Source organism: Polyodon spathula, chromosome 26 (genome assembly GCF_017654505.1).
Source record: "Polyodon spathula isolate WHYD16114869_AA chromosome 26, ASM1765450v1, whole genome shotgun sequence".
Classification (NCBI taxonomy): domain Eukaryota; kingdom Metazoa; phylum Chordata; class Actinopteri; order Acipenseriformes; family Polyodontidae; genus Polyodon; species Polyodon spathula.
The window spans coordinates 8,124,336-8,142,577 of NC_054559.1; positions in this window are offsets into that span (position 1 = coordinate 8,124,336).

An 18,242-nucleotide genomic window follows, 5' to 3' on the forward strand; every position below is an offset into this window, starting at 1 on the left:
TTGGAAACACTTGCAGATTCTACATAATTCAGAAAAATTGAAAAAAGTATTTCTTAAGGCCCCAGTTGTAGCATTCAAAAGAGAAGCTAATTTAGGTGATATTTTAGTTCACAGTAAACATAATAGAATCATTGACAGAATAGGTTCTACAAATACTTGCACTAGTACATGTAAAGTTTGTAAAAAAAGTAAAAATATAATTAACATAAGAACAACACATATCCACTAAATACTAATATTGCCTGTAAAAATAGCAATGTTGTTATTGAATAGTCTGTGAAAAATTTGATGAAATAAAATATGTTGGAGAGACAGAAGCAACTTTATATAAAATAATTCAGAACCACCTTTCATTAATTAGAAAAAAAAAATGAATGAACCAATAGTACAGCACTTCACCAGTCAAGGACATGGCATAAATGATGTAAAAGTTTGTAGTATTAGAACAGCTAAAATTAGACAATGCGACATATAGAAGAATAAAAGAAAGTAAATGGATAAATAGACTGAACATGATGATGCCAGCGGGACTCAACAGAAAAGAATGAACTAATTAATCTCAATAAATATATAAAAGTTAAAAATAATTAAATAAACAAAATTAATTCAAAAGTTATGCATGCTGATGCGCTGGGGAGACCAAATCAAGGCTGATCCTCAGAGCCAGCATTGCATGATAATATAAATATAAGTTGAAATAAAATAATGTTAATTAGAATTAATATAGATTTAAAGATAGAAGTTAAAATGATGTCACAATATATAGCACTCCATTACATCGTGTAAGAATAAACCATGGATTTGAATATAAACAATAACAAGTAGTTGTCATGCCGTGAAACACCTATAAATACCTCCAATGTTTTGATTCAAACACAGGCTCCCTTGAGAAAGATATGTACAACATATCGAAACATTGGGCAGCTGGCTCTTTGAGCTATATATATATATATATATATATATATATATATATATATATATATATATATGTGTGTGTGTGTGTGTGTGCATAACAATAGATTCACTTATATCACTTTGCCAGTCTGGGTGAGCCAAAATCATAAGAAGAATGTGGATGCCACTATACAAATGAGAAGAACCATATCTATTACAGCAGATACAAGACTAATGATTTGTGGAACATGCAAAACTAGAAAGATAGGGATTTCTAAGATGCACAGCTTCATCATAATTTTTAATAATGAAAACGAACAACTGTGTCCCCTAACAGTGCTGATACCACTCGGGTTTAATGTGATCTGTTTTCAATGATACCAGAAATTCAAAGTAACAGAGATGAAACATAAAGCAGTAACTTATAATCACAGGAAAAGCTGTTTTGAGATTAAATCTAGCATTCCTCTTTCTGCAAGATGTTTCTTTAATATATTTGGATGACATAAACCTTTTGTGTAATAACTTGCCATATTAAATCAGTGTCCTATGCCATTTTGTAGGCGACTCTACCTCTCACATTATAAAATCAAATTATTTAGAAGTTCAGAAAATATTTACATGCACTACACTGTAAGTGTCTTTTAAAATGTTACACAATTATATGATAATAATTGATCAACCTACAATTAAAAAGAAAATCTACATAGCAGTCCATATGGAAATAATCACTTTGCAATTTGAAAATAAAACATTGTGGAGAATTGTATGCATATGACATATTTATGAAAACATTATACCAGGTGCTGGGCCGTGCATTATTTTCATTCAAGGGCTTTTTTTCTGGCTCATAATTAACTTTAAATGCATTACGAATCCATTGCTGAGCCACTCTTGTTGCTCATAATTACAGGAATTAAAAATTTGTATTCTAGATTATTATCAGACTCGAATCATATGTGAGATAGTGGGTAGTTCTTAAAATAAAAGCCTGACCCTTTATTTTCCTGAGATGGCTCCTGAGGGACAGATGTATTAAGATGGGCCAGTCGCAGTGCAAACATACCACAATTTGCATTTTCTTTGCGATAATTTGCAAAGTATACATTTTCTCATATGTACTAAGAGATGGCAAGCAAACAGTAACTAGAGCGATAACACTGGAGCTCAGCTGAATGCTCAAATGAAGGCTGCAAGAGGGCATTGAGCACCACATTTAACCTCAAGCGAGGAACAATGTCCTTCATAGGCTTCCAAAGCCACCGAACCCCTTTCAAAATGTTTAACCTCACCAGGAAGCTACTGGGGATATAGAGTCAATTTTACATGGCAAGCCGAATGGCTGCCAGATAGACCTTTACTGTACTTGGGAAATTCCTCTTATCAACAGGTCCAGCAAAACTGCAGTATTACTGCCATGGGACAAATCGTGGGGTTGAACCCACGAGGCAAACACAACAATGTTTGTAAGACGCATCACTTGTACCTGTACTGGGAACATGTGGACACTGCTGTGGCATTTTGCAAGGTGTCACTAACCCTCTTGGACAGACCCAGATGGCTCAATGCAGCCGTTCAATGCAGATCCAGAGCTACAGCCTTGATGGGTCAGAATGTCATAAGCTCCCATGTGCTGTAAGATCCCCAATGTCTTAAACCTTGTTCAGTTCACACGGTACAGTTCACACGGTACGGTGCATATGGTACAGTGCCCACGACATGGTGCACACAGTATGGTACCCACAGCAACTGGTAGGCAACCTTGTTCATTGTACAGTGTAATGGAAGGAACGGGAGCAGGTCTCGACCTACAGTTACCACGGGAGAGATCGATAGGGATGCTCACCTATAGCGCTTCTGGCTAACCCAAACAGTCCAAAAACGGAAGAAAGCCTACTGTTAGAGCCCTAACAACCTTTGCAATAATTCTGCAAGCAGAACTAATGTGGCAACGAGACACTGTGGGAGAAACTGCAAGCAGAACTAATGCAGCAACACGATACTGTGGGAGAAACTGCAAGCAGTCTAACCGAAGCATGCGCTCTGTCAAGTGCAGGACTGCTGAGCCCAGAAGCTGCGTTTGTGTTTCTGTGAAAAACAGAACAGAAAGAAATTTCTCACACAAGGCAGTAATAACACAATCAGTTTAACATATATAGTTTTCGTAATAAAAAACTAAATAAAACTTTACTTCAATCGAAAGCTAGCAGTCTGTGAGAGAGCACAATCTAGCCGTCATAGGTAGTCTGAGCCCTGGTAAGGGGCGACAGAGCCATTTGCTTCCCACGGGACACAAGGCTACTGCGGGACATAACAGAACAACAGGCTGAGTGCACAATTCCGTGTAGCAGCAATTACTAATACAATGTGAATAATATTGCATAATATACAGTATGTGTAATATACAAAAGCAAATAAGCAATTAAAAGCAACCTGTTACTTATCTGTTCGTAGCACTCCCGTCAGGTTCAGATGAAATCTGACGATGTCTGTGTGTGCATTTTATTTAAATAATTGAATGGAGATATACTACATCTTGGTTCGGCCATCTGAATTTAGGCTTTAATGTTTTTTACACGAGTTCTAGTTTTTAATGATATTGTATCCCTAATGACTAATACAAAAAAGCTCAAAAAAAGTTATAGCTTGCTCGCTTAAAATTGATTGGTAGCTTTTTAGAAAGTATATCCCTTTTGTCTTTCAGTCGTTGCTGTTGAAGTTATCTGGATGTATGTGGATTGATTCAGGTTACACCAGTTTCCCACCCTGGCTCGAGGACGTGTGCAGCAGCAAAAATTATAACTTTACAGCCTCCCTCTGCTCCACAGAAGGAGGAAAGAGTGAACTAAAGCTCCAGTTTTCAGGACCTTCATTCTGATACACTCTACATGATAACTGCCTTAATTTTTTTTCATTTTTTTTTTTTTTTACATACACCCCTACCCTATAGACATTTTGGATTCCAATAAGCTATTTATTCAAATATACTTAACCTTTCGGGTGCTGTGAGATTATGAGGACCCTCTGTATGTGTGTGCTTTGGTTACAGAGAAGGTAAAGATTGGAGAAACTGTAGACTGTATATGTTTTCACATAAAATATTAAACATTCTATATGATCCTTGCATGTGTGAAATATAATTGGAAAGAATAACACCTAACATATTCAGTCTTGGGCACTGTACTGAAAAAATTAACTTATTACTTGTTTCTTCACAAAAAATGTCCTTACTTTAAAAAAAAGTACAGCATTACATGAATCGTTATGTTATATTTATTCCTCTTGTCTTGTCCTGCAAAACAGTTGTTGACTATTGTTTACTATCTGTCTGGTAATTAATTTATTAAATGTGTCAAACACATTTTTTAAATGTTTGTAGCATAACAAACAAACTACTCTTAATAATATACTGGATATAGCAACTAGTAAACTGCAATAAAAGTATGTACTGTATAACAGTCCACGTGTCCAGTCGTCTCTTTTGGCAATCAATATTTTCAGAATCATATCGTTCTGAAGTATTAAAATACTTATTCTGTTGAAAATATAGTACTGTACCAACAAAACCAAGTACAGTACATCTAAATGGAAGCCTACTTATTTATAAACAGTCAGTGGAGCAGCAGCTGACAGCAATTGGCTGTTCCAGCAGGCAGGTGGGCGTGTCTCAGCGGAGCGTCAGTATAAAAACATAGCTATCACTGTGATCAGGGCTGCTGCAAGACCTGCTGTATGATCTGTCCTCTGTGCGCTACCATTGCTGGCAGCGTCTCATGACATTGTTTGTTTTTTTGTTTTATGTGTTAATAAATACTGAGCGCTGTGCTGGCGTGTTTCACTGCACTTCTGTGTCTCCGTGCCTCCATTAAAATATCTTTTAAATATATCCCATATATTTTAAATGTTAGCCAGCGTAGTTCAGGGGACGTGCAGCAGGGGGCTTCCAATTTCCTGTCAACTAGTACCTATTTTCTATTTAAGCCCTGATCACTTGCACCTTCGCTGTCTAGCTTTTCGTTTTGAATCCTGACCGGTAGTGGTACGCAGTACTCTGCTTAAAAATGCATTTATTTTTTTTCTACAAAGATAATCTTCAAATATATTCTTATATTCGCAAACTTACCTGCTTCCAAATGGAAAAGCTTTCTACCCATGCTGTTTCTTCTAACTTGGACGACCTCTTGCCTCCGACTCCTCCACCGGTCCGTCTCTGTTCGACCTCCCGTCCCTCCTCTTCCCGGCTTCTGACCGCACCAACCTCGCCAGCCCACCTTGCTTCCACCCAGCCTTCAGCCAGGCAACCGCGTCGCTCCAAAAGCAGTTCCACCAGCCATCCCCAGCCGCAGCTTCATTATAAAGATTGGACGATGCCTAAACTGCTGAAAGTTCTCTTCCAGAAGGCTATCCCTATCCCCGTCGGCGGAGACCGTATGTCCCTGTTACTTATTGCGAAGCCTTATCAGCCGAGCCAATTTTTCCACCCCGTCTGCAACCTTCTGCCACCAGGCCCTCCCCTTCCACTACTCTCGCAGCTCCCATCCCGACTGCGCATGTGCAAGTCCCTGCTCACACAGTCCAGCTTCCCCTGCCTGTGCAGCCAGCGCAGTCAGTGCAGCCACAGCTTCTGCAACAGCAGTTACGCACTTTGCCCGTCCCCTCCACCAGTGATTCCCCTCATGACATGTTTAATCAGCTGCAAACTTTGCTCCAGCCTCTCATAAACTCTTAGCTATCCCTCAGCGCTCGTCTTGACAAATTGGAAAACCTTTCTGCTCCTCCTGCCTCCAGTTCCAGTACGTCCGCTCCCTTTTCCTGTATTTCCTCCTTAGCCCCCCCATTGCTCTCCCAGAGTTCAACCTTGCCTCAGCCACTGCATCAAGCTCCTCTTCTCCTCGTACTATTGCCAACCATTCTGTTTCCCCAAAATAATTGAAGGCAAGGACGTCATCTTGTCTCTATTCTCATCGCCACCTCCGAGTTCTTAGATCACAGAGTTGTCGACTGCAGAGTCCCAAGACCCACGACTTAAAAAAAGCCTTTCCATGGGAGAATTCGTCCTCGCCTTCTCCATTTATCATGACATTCTCTGTTCCGTTTATCCACATGGATTGCAGGAGCTAAACCTAAATTTTTTGTAACCAAATTATCTGTGCGCTATGGGAGCACTCTATTCTATCAATACTACTGCGCATTCTCAGCCAAAGCTGCTGCCACCCTTTCAGCTGACAACTGTATCACAGACTGGTCCCGTTCCGACCCAGATCTATTGACCCATATCTTCAGCGACATTTGTGCCAATGCATGCAGTGCGTGCACCTCCACAGCGCACTCCACCTATTTATGCCCTAAGACAGCAGCTAGCTCTCTTCAAACCAGTCCTCATCCCTTGCCCTCTCTTCTCAGTTCAAGACAATTTATCCACCCTCTTCATTGATTCCTCTCACTCATTGATTCCTCTCAATTCTATCATCACTCACCTTCACCCTCGTCTCCGAGCAGACCTCCCTCCATTCCTCCAACCTCGCATCCGAGCAGGCCTCCCTCCTCTCCACCCTCACCTCTGAGCAGGCCTCCCTCCTCTCCACCCTCGCCTCCAGAGCAGGCCTCACTCCTTGACTCCACCCTCGACTCCTCGCAGGCCTCCCTCCTCTCCTCCCTCGCCTCCTCGCAGGCCTCCCTCCTCTCCACCCTCGCGTCCAAAGCAGGCCTCCCTCCTCTCCATCCTCGCCTCCAGAGCAGGCCTCCCTCCTCGACTCCCCCCCCCCCTCCCCTTCCCCCCCAGCCTGATCACGAATCTGCAGTGGATACCTATATTCATTCATCCTTCCCTGATATAGTTGCTGCTCCTTCTAAAAAAATGCTAGCATGCCCGGAGTGGGGGGGCTACCTGTCTGCCGGGGCCACTAGAAGTTTTTCCCTAATCAGCCTCAAGGGTTTTTTTCCTTTCCACTGAGCAGCAGGTATACACAGTCACTTCCCACTAAATTACTAACCATCCTCCTGTTTGTCCCATTTGTCCTTCTGGTCTTTTGTTTGTTATGTGCTGGCATGTGCTGTCTTTTGTTTGTCTCATGGTGTGGGAGATTTGGTGAGGAACCGGGGGTCCATCCTTTGAGGGGCAAGTGATCTCACTTCCCTGACCTCAGGGTAGGCCTCAGCCTCCCTTGACCTTCAGGGGGTTCTCACCATGTGAGTCAGAGCGGACCCCTGGCCACACTCTGTTCTTTCACAGCTCCTGCGCTTATCTTGCCTCACTCAAAGCTCTGTTCTATACTCTTTCTCACTTCGGGATGTGGCTACTCATGCTCGAGTCCCATATTAACCTCTATGCCTTGTTCTTATCTCAGGTCCCAGGCAGCGTGAAGTCTCGGCCAATTGGGGGGTCTAACGAGTGCCCTTTTACAGAAGTCCCAGACGCTGGGTACCTCTCCCTCTCTATCTCCTTTCGTGTCCCAGTCTTCCGGGACCATCTTCCTCCGAGGGGCGGCTCCCCAAGTCATAACCCTCATATGTGTTTTCAGTTGCTGGGTCCCTCACCCCTGGGTCGTGTCGGCATCGCCTCCCTCAGTCAGTGACCACCTTCCATCCTAGCTTCCATGTCCAGCTTCGCTGGTCTGCTACTAGAGTGGGCCTCGCCTGCTCTTCTATCCTAGGTCTGGTCCTTTCTAGCCGGTACTCTGTCCTACTTACCGCTCCCTTCTGCTTCTTCTGCCCTATCTCTATCCCCCAGCTCACGCCCCATGAAAATATATAAAAAAGGGGCCAATTTATATATATGAAAAATATAAGGATCACGCTTTTCTACCATATATTAAACATATGTTTGTTCCCTAAGGGATATAATATTACATTAATAATCTATAAAGTATTAATCCTTGCACTGGTTTTCAGAAATATTCTGGACAGATTCTCTGATCTGTCAACCTTCAAAGCTGTGAATAAAATAATTCAAATCAAATTCACATTATTAAGGATAACATCGGTGTGGACAACAAGCATGATAAAGTTGAAGCACCATGTGGCAGATTGAGATAAGCATATTTAACTTTGATGCAGAAACAACCCAGTGCCGTACTACTTACAAGGCTAATTGAAATGTAAGCCTGGCTCTAGATAACATCAGTATAATGCATTAAAAAACATTAGCCATAGATCATTTCTAAATGTCATCTCAATTTCACAGTCACAGAAAAAAAGCACTGTCAGAATCCATGAAAGCGTTTAGAAAGAAGTCATCTCATCTGCATGTTGGTAATGTAAATTATTAAAACATTTTGGACTTTCAAATCAAATGAAAGAATTTAATGAAGAAACCGTGAAAAAATTTCCTCATTGTCTAAGCTATTGACCTGCTTCAAACAACAAACCAGTAGTGTCTATAGTGGTCTAATGGTATGTTTTAGTGGTCTAATGGTATAATCTGCTTCCTAGTCAACTACAGAATGCAGCTGTCCCATAGACTGTTAAATAATAATAGAACTATATGTCTTCTGCCATAAGTAGGATGTTTGTTTATTTACTCTACTGCCTGCCCTGGCTCTACATGAACAATAAGCCTTCATACAGCAGCATTCCAACTGCAAACAAATCACAACTACAATGACAGTTCCAGGATGATTGGAACGGCAGCCATAACACTGTCAAATGGGACCTGGGTTAAATCAAATTATAAAATGGCTTGGATAAAGTAAATGCTGTGATTGGCTGAAAAATATCACATGATCGTGCGGTAAAAATTGTTTTACCGCACCACTAAAACATCATAGACCAACTTACTTACCTGATCTTTTAATATTACTACGTCTTGATAGTAACAATTATCTAAACAGTGTTTATGTAGGTAAAAATGTCAACATACAACTGAAACAGCATTTAAATCACTCAACAATCTGTTTTGGTTTTTTTTCCCCCATCTCTGTCACTAAGAACTACAGAAAAATTGACAAATATATTGTGGTAATTATTTAGTCAGTGAACAGAACAAAGAAAACTCCGAGGCTAGCAGTAACACTATTCAAAAGCCATCTGAGAAATCACCACGCAAGTCTCACACAGCATGTAATATACTGTATATGCAGCAGCAGCAGCAGCATCTACTTATTAAACTAAATAGTGCCTTATAAAACCGAATAGCAAGTATGTAATTTTTTAATTCAACACAACAGGTACATCTCACCACTACCCTCCAATTTCAGAAACATATTTAAATCAAAATTAAAATCTCTCTTGACACAACTGTTGTGCTTTTAAACAAGGTCGGGTTCGGCATAGAATTGTACTGTGCTCGCCGCGGACAGGAAGGACTGCAGCACTGCCCAAACTGACACATAAGTCGTTTCAGGAGGGCACGGCATGGTGTTGTTCTGGAAGGTTACTTGACCATTCCTCTTGGTTGGAAGTGGAAGGCTGTTCTTCGGAATGGTCCATTATGGTCATAACTTTTAAGAGAGTTCTGTGTGAACAATCATAGTTGGTTCTGTCTTAGATATAGAAACACCAACCTCTATCAAAGACTATCAGATCTGCTTTCTTGCCCATCATGATAGGAGGAGCCAGCTGTAGCAGCCTCTGTGTGAGCCTCAGCACACTGTCTGTTTTTATTAAGCTTATCAAGAAGAGGGCTTACAGCTTTTGCTGTAGCTCTTTCAAAAGGCCAGAGAGACCAGCAAAAAACAATAATTACATGGTAATTTTGAAGCTTGTTACATTTAAAAATGAGGACAGCTGCAGGGTTGACATTCTCTGATAATTAAATATGTGACTTCCTAATGTAGTCCCTTTAGAAAGGCCATGCAGAGCTGTCATTGTTTGGAACTGAAGACCTGAGTACCTTTCAAATGTTTGTTCTTTTTTAAAAAATTTATTTTTACATAAGAAACCATTTTTCCAACAGCTGCCTACTTACAAATCAGTGTAATAGTTATTTAAGCCACACAATATAAAATGCTGCTTTGCAGTTATGCTACTACAAAGAGCTTGTAAGGGTTAGAATCCTTTGAATTTTGTTTGATTACCCCCAGCATCAATGATAACCTAATAGTGTGGTTCAGGGGGCGGAAGCTAAGCCCCCTCTATCCTATCATCTCCTTTCATCTACTTTATTTAAACCATTAGTCACTCCTATGTAATTGCCTTGTGTTTTTTCGTTCTGGTGTAAACCTAAGCGGATTGCAAGACTCACATCTGATTACAAATCCAGCAAAGAAGCATTTAATATGTAGTACACATAGCAACTCTCTGCCTTGGACTCAAAGGATATTCATGACCTCCTGTCTGTAGCAAAGCATTCTCCTGCAACCTCAAATTAGGGTCCGATCAGCCCACCATTCTTCTATCTGTCCAGCCTCTCCATAAGATCTAAACAGGTGCCTCCTGACCAGAATACTTTATTTCCACCTGCCGCCCAAGGAACTAATCTCCGCCGTTCCAAGCAACTCAGGGCGCAGGATGTACCTCCTAAGCGACTGGACTGGACCATCAACAAGCTCATAAAGTCCCTTCTCAAAAATGGCAGTACAATCTCAGCAGGAAGTAATCGAGATTTGCTTTTTCTTCTTTACTGTAATTCTATCTTGGCTGAACCAGTTTTTCCACCCAAGAAAGCGCCCCAGCCATGCTCCGCTGTTCAGCATCCCCAACCAGACAGCAGGCAGTTTTCGTGCACCACAGCAAGACATCCCCACAGCCAGCACATCAAGCGGTGTAGCCACTCTAGCCAGCGAAAGGCAGCAAGAGCACTCTTTAATATTTCACGAAGTATTCATGCAGCATTTCGCAGACACATTATCTTCAGTCAGTACCAAACTGAGTGATTTGGATAAACAGGTGGCTAACATCGAGCAAGAGAAGCAAAGTTCAGCTCTTTCAGTAGTCTCCTGCATTCCTGCAGTAAACACACCAGCGTCAGTTACATTTACTTCTGATTTTGCTCCTCTAACCTCGCTCTCTACAGTAGAGCCTCCAATTTACAACCTTGCTACTGCAACAGCATATGGTTCAGCCTCCTCAATCACAGCCCGCCATCACTCAATATCCCCACAAATTCAGCTCAACATAATCAAAAGTATGGATTTCAATCTAGTTTCATTATTGATGGGAACATCAGAATTCTTTGATCCTTGGGTGGTGGACTGTGGAGATATATCACTAAAACTGAGACCTTGAGACCCCAGATTACTAAAACATCTAACTTTGGGGGAGTTCGTCCTTGCCTTCGCCATATTCAGAAATGTGCTATGCTCAATATACCCATACCGCAGAGCTGAACTAGACTCCCACAAATTTTACATTGTGGAGCTGACTGTCAGATATGGAGGGACCATGTTTTTTGATTATCACAAATCATTCTCAGCAAAAGCAGCAGCTATATTGGCATCAGATAACCACATCACTGACTGGGCACAACCTGACTCAGATCCGGTTCCACTGATCACTCAACATCTCTCTGCCCAAACAGCATCTCCATCTCCAACTTCATACATTCTTCAGCCCCCCCCCCCTTCCCCCCCATATCGGTTTCTTCATTCATTTCATTCACATGTGCAGTACTCATGTGGCTGTTCACTCTAAAGCAATCGGCCCAGTAGCTCCCAAGTGACTTTCTTCAATGCTCACAGTCCCCACTCCAATAAACACTTTGGTACAATCACAAACTACTTTCACCAGTTACTACATCGAAGGACTAGAAAATATTTTTTCAACTGGACTCAGTAAAATTTCTTCCTTTTTTCAAAGCAAAGACCTCCATTCTGCTAATCAAGAACCAGAGTCAGTTCAATCTCTCATTGAAAAATACATCAAAAAATGATTTCTTTTCAGCCCATTTTCAGTTCCCCCATTTCAAATCTACAGCATTAATCCTATTGGCGATGCCACTTGGAAAATGTCAGGAAAAAAGCATCTCATCATTGATTTATCAGCACTGCAGGGGTCAAGCACCAGCAGCATCAACTTGCTCGTTCCTCATGATCAATTTTCTCTTTATTTTATTACTATCTCAGACGTATTTAAAGTAATACCAATCCATCCTTCTCTTTGCCACCTGTTTGGGATATGCTGGGACGAAAAGTTTTATTTTGCTACTCAGTTAACTTTTGACTGCTGCAGCAGCCTGAAGATATTCAATACTCTCTCAGAAGCATTATGCTGGATACCTCTCTGTGCATACCATGTCCCATTTCTGCTCCGCCTACTTGATTATTTTCTGTTAATCTCTCCTCTTTCAGATCCGCTAACATAAGCGATCACTAAAAGAGTTTATTTTCTATGGGGTGCCATGTGTAAAAAAGCATTAATATTTTAACATGTCTTTTTTTTCCAGATTTAACTTAAATCTTGTATTTTTTTCCCCAGATTTATAAATGTTGTGAAAATAAATATTTTTTTAAATGTGTACATTCAGATATAATTTATAACTCTAGTTACAAGATTTAACATTTAGCTAAAATTTTAACTAAATATTAAATCTCTTAAAAAAATGTAACATTTAGCTAAAATTTTAACTAAATATTAAATCTCTTAACAAGATTTAACATTTAGCTCAATATTTAACTGGCCAGCAAATCTGGAGTTTGTATGCAAATGAGTTCCATCTGCTTTGTGCTTTCACACAATTTGATCTTGTAATGCTAATCGGGAAGTAAACAAATTTCAGCATTACAAGAGCCAATCAAATCATGTGGAAGCACAAAGCCAGCGGAGCTCATTTGCATACAAACTGGCCAGTTAAATATTTAGCTAAATGTTAAATCTTGTAATTAGATTTATAAATTATTTCTGAATGTACACATTTAAAAAAATATTTATTTATTTTCACAACATTTATAAATTTTGGGAAAAAATACAAGATTTAAATTAAATTTAAAAAAAAAGATAAAATATTAATATTAAAATATGAATGCTTTTTTTACACATGGCACCCCATAATTTTCTGAAGTTGGCGACCCGCTTTGAGAAGAAAAAACAATCGGCCCCCTTCATTCCCTGGAATTTCTAGAAATCATACTGGACACAGAAAGGTTCGAAGCCAGCCTCCTCATGTCTAAACTCGATCAAATTCATTTTCTTATCCAGAACTTCCAGATCACTAAAACTATCAGGAAATGTAAACTGCTCTCTTTGCAGGGTCATTTTAACTTTGCAAGTCATATTATCCCCCAGTGATGGATGTTTATATCTCAATTACTCGCTCTTGCATCGAAAGCAAAAAACTTGGACTCCTACATCAATATTTTATCAGAAGCTAGGAAATAGATTAAAATGTGTTCCGCTCTTATTCACCATTGGGACAGCTTGTCTATGTTTTATGATGATTTCATTTCAGCACTACACGACCTGACTTTGTTTTTGGGATTCGGAGGTCTATTAACAATCAATGGTTTTCCAGTGTATGGCCTACGGAAATCGAAAACCTATCACCACAGCTCTATACCCAATAGTCACGCAGCTGTATCAAGACTCGATTGCTAATCAATCATTCAATTGGAGTCGTGGTACAACTGCACGTGAATTAATAAAGTGCAATTCCCCATGCTCACATATTATTACATTTTACCTGCACTTGAAGTGCTGTGCAATCCTTGTGCCTAAATACAAATATACATTTTAAACACTTGTGTTACACAGACCCATTTATATCCTTTGTACCAATGACTATACACCAACATTAACATACTACATGTGACATACACCACAAAATACACACAGGGGTGGGGCAACAATGCCACAGGTTCCTACAGCCATGCCAACTCCAGCAGCAACCCCCCCCCCCCCCAGTACAATCAAATCTAAAAATCTAAATTCAATAAATCCGTCATGAAAAAACTAATTAAAAAAGCCAAAATACACAATACACAACTGCACATATGTGGGGGATCAATAATACTACTGTCCGTAACATTTTATTGTCAACTATCTTCTTTAAATGAACACACTAGTACCATATATAAACACATACTATCAATCAATCTGAATTTTTAAAGCAATGTTGATATTGAAATTGTAATAGAAGCATCTTTCACTGTTTATGTGACTTTTATACTTTCTTGCAATACTTTGCAATGTGTGAGTCTGGGAACATGTCTACATATTTGCTGAACTAATCACAACACGTAAAGGTCTCTGCATATCTGGAACTTTCTTCATCTCTCTTTTTACTTTGGCAGTGAAAAAAGTTATTAATTGAAGTGCTGGTTTTCTGAGCATCACTGTCTTTTTGGTGTTTTTGGTATCTACTGTGCTTACCACAAACATCATTCTTGCTCCCATGTCCCACTGTTAAAATAGTCCTGCATAATTTACAGATAAGGTGACCATATGGCTTAGTGTTCAGCGGGACAGTTTGGGATAGTTCAGGCTTTTTAACTCGCAACCCAGATTACAAAACAGTACTGTGTCAGTTGTGAATGAATCGCTAGTGGTGCCAAAAAGTTCCTGTTCATTTAGGTGGAGCATTTATAATGGGAAAAATCAGTTTCACCATAATGGTGTTCTCTTAGGCAAACTGTTCTCGAAATGTTCTTATACGCAGAGACTACTGTACTAAAATACAGTATGAGCTATGATGCAACACGTTAGGATAATAAAAAGTTATATCTACAATTACATACTAGTAGTGCAATAGTGGAAGGATTGTGCATCAGCTGAGGATCCAGTAAGCTGGTGTTTAGGTTATGTAAGTCCAATGCATCGAGTTAGACTGGGATAGATACATGTATAGTCTATCGCAATTCGGCTGTTAAACACATTTTCTCGATTACCCAGCAGAGAAAGGAAAACCCACCCACCATAGTTTATTCTAATATACCAAACTGTTACATACTACCAGAATATTTTTAAAAAGGCTCTGTATACAACATAAAGGAAATGGTATCATAACATGAAACTTTGAAAATATATCTCACTCTACAGATGCTACCGTTGTCACAATGCAACTAGCATACGGGCGCAGTGTCTTCTGGGAATAGTAGATTATCTGGTACATGCTGAAGGTGTTTCCAATCACTTTCTTTTGTGTGTTGTTTTTAACAAAGGTTTGCATCTTGGTTTTCACCCATCATCTTCTTAAGGTATTGCTGGATTGACTGGGAAACAGTCAGCATGGTTTTAGGAAAGGGAGATCGTGTCTGAATAACCTCTTAGAATTTTTTGAGAATGCAACATCGACAATGGATAACTGCAAAGCACATGACATGGTTTATTTAGATTTCCAGTAAGCTTTTGACAAAGTCCCACATAAAAGATTAATTCTCAAACTGAATGCAGCAGGGATTCAAGGAAATGCATGCACATGGACTAGTGGTTAACATGTAGAAAACAAAGTACTGATTAGAGGAAAAACCTCAAAATGAAGCAAAGTAACCAGTGGAGTACCACAAAGATCAGTATTAGGCCCTCTGTTGTCCCTAATCCACATTAATGACTTGGATTCTGGTATAGTAAGCAAACTTGTTAAATTTGCAGATGACACAAAACTAGGAGGAGTGGCAAACTGTTGCAGCAGCAAAGGGCATTCAAAATGATCTAGACAGCATTCAAAACTGGGCAGACACATGGCAAATGACATTTCAAAAGTGTAAGGTACTGCGTGCAAGCAATACAAATGTGCATTATACATATCATATAGGAGATACTGAAAGTGAAGAAGGAAACTATGAAAAAGACTTAGGAGTTCATGCTATCTCAGAAATGTCTATAAAATGTGGGGAAGCTATAAAAAAGGTGATGCTTGGATATATAATGAAAAGTGTTGAATTTAAATCAAGGGAAGTAATGTTAAAACTTTACAATGCATTAGTAAGACCTCATCTAGAATATTGTGCTCAGTTCTGGTCACCTTGCTACAAAAAGGATATTGCTGCTCTAGAAAGAGGGCAAAGAAGAGCGACCAGAATTACTTCAGGTTTAAAGGGCATGTCATACTCAGACAGGCTTAAAGAATTTAATCCTTTCAGTCTTGAACAAAGACGACTACGTGTGGATCTGATTCAAGCATTCAGAATTCTAAAAGGTATTGACAATGTCGACCTAAGGGACTTTTTCGACCTGAAAAAAGAAACAAGGACCAGTGGTCAAAAATGGAGATTAGATAAGGGGCATTCAGAATAGAAAATAGGAGGCACTTGTTTACACAGAGAATTGTGAGGGTCTGGAACCAACTCCCCTTTAGTGTTGTTGAAGCTGACACCCTGGGATCCTTCAAGAAGCTGCTTGATGATACTCATACAACCAAACGAGCAAGATGGGCCGTACGGCCTCCTCCCGTTTGTAAACTTTCTTATGTTCTTATGATCTTCTCTCAATTCTTGTGTCAAATCTTTTACAGTAATCCGAGGATTTTGCCGGGGTGCTCAAACGATTCTTCCAGATTTTCTTTGTCTTCCACACCTGGAACAAGTTGCAGTAGTTCCTGTTCTCCTATGTTAGCCCTGTGACAGACAGAGAAGGAATCTGAGCTGCAAATCTCTTTCCCGGCCAGAAAGGTTGCTGCGTAAGGTTAGTGGTATGCTTTCCCATAGAGGGGGTGACTCAATGGTAGGTGGCAACTGTAAGTTGGCCATTTTGCCAAACAAATCCATTGTGGTCAGCTGGAGTTACTGACGAGTCGGAGCGCTATGTTTGTTGTTTTTGTTTTGTGTTTACAAAGTACGAGTGAAAGGGAGCTGCAGCCATGGAGCCAGCACACCCTAACAGCACAGCATGGACACGCACCACCATGCCGGGTTAGGAGAGCACAGTTTCATGCACCAGGATAATAACATGTTTGTATATACCTTGTTTGGGACTGTAAACCTGTTAATGCCAATACCATTGTTGGTAGAAGGGTGGCTTTAGTACTTAGTATTTTGAATAAACATGGACCGCTTTGAACCAAAAGTACTGTCTAGATATTTAATTGTATTACCCACCCCACTCACCACCTGACAAGCCCACACACAGCTTTCCGGTAAAACAAGTCTTTCTGTTATTGTTCTGGTAGCCATTTTGAGATTTGTGCTGTACTCTTTAGTTGTAACAATTTTTGTTGCTTTTTTAATCACACATTTCCAATTTATTTTTCAGCACGTGACGATTATATATTTATTTATTCTATAATTATCATCAGATGTTGGTTTTCAATCATGGATAATTGGTACTTGATACTTAGCAGCGAATGGGTTTCATACAAAATATGTTGATTGCCCAAATACTTTTGTTAAAGTATGAAATTAGTTTATGCATGTTATGTAATAATTTGTTGTTTTATTATACAGCTGAAACTCTACTTTAATGTATATCTTTCAATAGAACAATTAGAAATTAAAGAAATCAATTTCTTTGTGTGGCTTATTTTTTGCTTAACTGACTAAATACCTTTGTCTGTGTGTATGTATATATATATATATATATATATATATAATATATATATATATATATATATATATATATATATATATATATATATTACACACACAGAGAGAGAGAGAAATATAGAGAGAAAAATTGAAAATAATGCATGGTAGAGAGTGTGTTCTAACGTTATAGTTTCATCGAGGTGATCTGATGGCGAAATAAAAAAACAAGAGCAGGTTGGAATTACAGTATTGCATACTGTTTACATTTTAAACTTTGATTGCATGTTTGTCAAAAGAAGAGATGCTGGTATCAGTATGAATTACACAGAAGGCATATAAGTATATGGATATATTGTTGTACAGTTTATATAGTGATAAAACTTAAGAAACCTAGTGATTGCATTTTAACTACTGGCATGTTTAACCACCAGCACAGAGTGAGATTCCTCAACTTGAAAGGAAAGGAAAAATACAGTAATTACTTGCCTATTATTCTGAAGCAGTGTTTAGTTTAATAAAACTGACCTTGTCATCCTATCAGAAAGGTGGCAAGATCGGTGATGCTTCCATCCGTGGAAAAGCATACTCTACAAGAGGTGGAAATGGAATAACCTGCCTCCTTTCAGCTGCTGATTGAGCGTGGGTGTCACAGCTGAGCCACTCTTCCAATTCAGCTCAGAGAGCTAGTCAGTGCAGCTCAGCGCTTATCAGAACCTTGGCTAAGGACCAAAGAAGGACAGAGCATGCCAGCAAGCCATTGCATCTTCACTGTGGCTGTGGCCAGAGCGCCTTAACATTCTCCAGAAATGTAAACACAAGGAAATACAAGGAATAGGCAGACCTTTGAGTATTATAATCTTCAGCAAAGTACAGTAGGAACTGATATGGAACAGAGCACTTTGAAACTGTAACATGCTCCAGATTTAAATATTTGTTAGGAAACCCCTTTTTGTGAAAGTGTAAGGTAAGGTGATGGACAGGGAAATAATTTAATTTATTAACATACATTGTTATAAA